Genomic DNA, 4,728 nt, shown 5'->3' on the forward strand with positions numbered 1-4,728 from the left:
TATATATATATATATATATATATATATATATATATATATATATATATATATATAGGCTTAGGTTATATTGTTTTTAGTAACTATTGTCTGACAGAATGCACAAATCTGGACCACCGTATGGAATATAATCAAAGGTCATGATCTGAGGATCTATGATATTAGAATAGAATAACATGTATTATATAATCACACAAAATTCAGCATAAGGGCATTTTAGTCAATTAACCTATATTAAAAAAGGAAAATTTCAGATTTTTAGGGATAATTAATTCATTTGTTTTTAAAAATCTGAATATTTTAAATTAATTCAAATTTAAAAATCTGGTTTTATTTTGTCAGAATGATAGAATATCAACCATAAACTAGTAAATATATTTTTCTATTTTATTCTGCCAGAATGACAAAATGTCAACCATAAACTAGTAAATATATTTTCAATTTTATTCTGTCAGAATGACAGAATGCCAATCATAAACTAGTAAATACATTCTGAAAGAATACACAAAATCGATTCTTGATCTAATAGTATACCGTATAGTTACATTGTATGATTGTGATTCATTAAATACTAACAACATTCTGAAAGAATAACAAGTGTAATTCTTAAAAAATAACAACATTCTTAAACAGTGAGTGTGATCATTCTTTAATTCATTCTTCAAGCCTTTCCCATCAGATCTTCAAGTCATTTCTATCACAAATTCATTGCCAAATATTTTGTAGTGATACACTTGTAACAACTGCACATCAAACATATAAATAATTAACTACAATTCTATCATAATAAAACAATAATATTGTTACATAATAAACTATTCTAGCAGAATGGTTTTGAATATTCTTAAAGAATTTGTATTATCAAGAATATGCACAATGAACAAAACATTTGAAATATAAATGCATGAAAAGATCATATAAACACAAAAGGTGACTAAGAAAAAAAACAATTAGAATATATAAACCATCTTCGTAAGGGAACAATCAGTAGGAAGAAGACCCTCCAAGGGTAAAAAGGTCCATATAGATAGTATCTATCCCACCAGGTGTAAAAAACCACCTTTGTTTCCATCTTTGTTTACATCTAACTTCATATTTTAACATACAAATAGCATCAAAGTTTAGATTTCTTCATCTGATATCATATTTCAGTTAAGTAATATTATTAAAAAAAAACTTATTTTTGCATCTAGTTTCATGTTTCAGTAAACACAGTGTTTTAGCAAACAAAGAATATATAATTTTATATTCCATAAAACACAACATATGATTTCATATGTTACCTCATATCAGAAAAAAGAAAGAAAAAGAAAACAGCAGATTAATGAAAAGAAAAAGGGAACAAGAAAAAGCTTACCAGTTTGATTTTGACATCAGAGTTGTGGCGGTATTATGGCAGCAAGACCAATTTTCTGACCAAATTCCAGCAGATAACATAAGATATCGACAGACAAGTACAAATTCCGCCATATCTTCAGCAATTCTGGCAAGGGATTGAAACAATTGGACATCAATAACGAATGTCACGGGGGGAAGAGAACAAAAAAGAAAAACAGAAAAGAAGAAGCTACCTGGTCGTGGTCGTCGTCACCGGGAACTAAACTATCGACGTTGCTAGTGAGGAGCTACTCGTCATCGATGTCGTGGACGTCGACGTTACCTGATGGGGGTCCGAAAAGAGGGTTGTGGTGACGAGATGATGATTTGGTTTGGGTATCGGCAATGGAGGGGAAGGAAGGAAGACGAAATTGTGTGCTGCTACAATTAGTAGGGCTATGGAAGATGATGGGTAGTTGAACAAGAAGGTGGAGGAACGACTTTGATGGTTTGATTTCTCTAGCGAGACAATAGAGAATGAAGAAAATTGACAACGGCAAATGTAAGGTTTTTTCTATAGGTTTTGACTTTGACATCCCATATCTAAAGGGATAATAAACATATTAATTATTTATCATAATTAAATATGTACAGATTACTATAATACTCTTAAATATTTTATTTAATAATTTATTATTTCCTCAATTCTTATTGGTGCATATATACATACGATAGTTGTTAGAAACATTTGAACCTAGCGCTCTCTCTCTCTCTCTCTCTCTCTCTCTCTCTCTCTATATATATATATATATATATATATATATATATATATATATATATATATATATATATATATATATATATATATATATATATATTATACGCTTTTATGCCACATAAATAAATTAAAAACAAATTCATCGTCGGCCATACAATGAGGTGCCAACAGCCAACTGACTATCGGAGTCGAATAATTTGGATTCATTGTTTTAATGGGACCCGAACTCGACAATTTCTACCGGCTCATAACTCCACACGTGCTTCCCTTTTAAATATTGCTGTCTCCGGATAAGGTTACCACCACGGCACCACAGTTTAAATGTTTAATGGTTGCATAATTTAAACATTAGATAGAATTGCATAAATGGTCCTTTGATTTTTGAAAACTCTCATATTCAGGACAAGTTATGCATTTAACGATTAGTTGCACTTCTGGTTTTAATGGTTTTATTTTATTATGGTTTTGGTACTTATGAATTTAATTTTCTTTTGATTTTATATAAATTTTTTATTATACCCTTACTTTTTTTTTCTTGATTTTCTTAATATTTTTGTATGTTTATTCCAAACATATATTATGATTTTAAGAATGAATAACCATTTATACGTGTCATTTGAAAAACAAAACAGTGTTTAAACAAATTTCAAAGTTCAAAAGTTTAACGTTGTGGAAATAACGATCCAAATTTCAAAGTTCAATGATCTTCTAAATGTCCCCCACAAATCAGTTTCATCTCTCAGTTTTGATCATAATTCTGATACACATTAAAATAGTAGTCTAGGTAAAGCATGTCTAGTGAGTTAATCCCAAAGTCAACTCTTAGACCGGAAGGAGTGGGAGGGATGATTCCTTCACTTTTGGTGGGTCGTACTCTTCTATCCCTCAGTCTCCTTTTTCTCACCTAAAAGCCAAGGAGTGGAAGGGAAGCCCTTCCCTCACTTTTTTTTTTTTTTTTTTTTTTTTTTTTTTTTTTAATTTTAAATTAATATCAAACATAAAATGTAATTAAAAATAAAAAGCATTTCATTAAGTAAAATAAAAATTACATTAACCCTAATTTTTAAATAAGTAGAAAAAAAACCTAAAAATCAAACAAACTACAACATAGTAAAAATTATTAATTAATATCCTAATTTTATTTAAACCTAGATACGTCACTCGGAATCATCGTCTTCGTCCTCGCCTAGATCATCTACATCATTCTCCCCAGCATCACTCTCGTCGTCAGAATCTTCACTCTCGACGAACATATCAGAATCCTCGTCTGATTCGTCAAACAAATCATCATCGTAAGATAACTCTTGCAGGGGCTGAACATGAGCCCTATAAATGTGCTCCACCAAATCAGCACGAAGGGCCTGATGAAGGTCGCGATTGTGTACTTCTCTTCTGTTCACCCTATACTCTTGTGTACCAACGGCTACTCCTTCGACATTTGGCAAAACTTCATTTTCATTATATCGGCATATCGCTCTTCCTTCGTCTTCAAGAATCATATTATGCAATACGATACATGCATACATTACGTGTTGTAACCTTTTCACCTCATATGACCTTGCCCCGACCGTTAGTACTTGTCAACGTCTCTTAAGTACACCAAATGCTCGCTCCACATCCTTCCTAGCTGACTCTTGCGCCTCTTTAAACTTTTTCCTTTTCGGGTCGTTAGGACATGTAAACGATTTCACAAAAACAGACAAAGGAGGATATATACCGTCAGTAAGATAGTATCCATGCTTATATGCTACCCCATTTGCTTGAAAAGGTACATCATGTGACTTTCCAAGGTAGATATCGTTGAATACAAGCGACTGGTCTAGCACGTTAATATCATTGTTTATACCAGCTGGACCAAAGAATGCATGCCATATCCAAAGATCATGTGATGCGATAGCCTCTAGAATAATCGTCGGCTCTTTGTGGTCGCCTCTCATGTACTGACCACGCCATGCGTTGGGGCATAATGACCAACTCCAATGCATGCAATCGATACTACCTAGCATTCCAGGGAATCCATGTTTGCCTTCATGTACCGTATACAATTGGTGGATATTATTGATAGTTGGTTTGCGCAAATATCGTTGCCCGTAAACCAAACAGATCGGTTTGCAGAACTTGTACACAGAGTCCCGCACGGTACGCTCTGACATTCTAAAATACTCGTCTCATTTGTCTACGCCCATGCCATATGCTAGCTGACGAATTGAAGCCGTGCATTTTTGAATGGGAGAGAAACCTTTTTTCCCCTCGCATCCATTTTCCATTAGAAATATGGAAAACGGCCTTTCAAATCGCCAACAATACGTAAAAATAGTTCCTTCCTCATCCGGAACCGACGTCGAAACTTTACAGCGTAGACGGCGTCATCTGCAAAATAATCTTCTATAAGACGATCATGTCCGGCTTCGTGATTTCTACGTAACGACGGCTTTCTTAGGTTAGGTCGTACACATGATGTTTCACCAAGTCGGTTTTGATAGTATGCAACCGTTTTCGCCATGACGGAACCGATAAACTTAGCCTCCTCTACTGCCGTCGAATCGGATGATGAAGATGATGACATTTTGAGTAATATTTTTAAGAAAGAAATATAGAGAAATATAGATTATGGTTTAAAAAATGATAGAATGTGT

General features: G+C 33.3%; 1 long non-coding RNA gene across 1 annotated transcript; it reads right to left on the minus strand.

The window, feature by feature from the left end:
- Positions 1-537: 537 nt before the first annotated feature.
- Positions 538-1,860, minus strand: LOC145003321 (uncharacterized). Its single transcript, XR_013661919.1, has 3 exons — positions 1,569-1,860; positions 1,355-1,480; positions 538-740 (listed from the first exon to the last, which is right to left on the minus strand). It is a non-coding gene; the product is annotated as an uncharacterized LOC145003321 (long non-coding RNA).
- Positions 1,861-4,728: the final 2,868 nt, after the last annotated feature.

The sequence above is a fragment of the Lactuca saligna genome, chromosome 6, assembly GCF_052625555.1.
Source record: "Lactuca saligna cultivar CGN05327 chromosome 6, ASM5262555v1, whole genome shotgun sequence".
Taxonomy (NCBI): domain Eukaryota; kingdom Viridiplantae; phylum Streptophyta; class Magnoliopsida; order Asterales; family Asteraceae; genus Lactuca; species Lactuca saligna.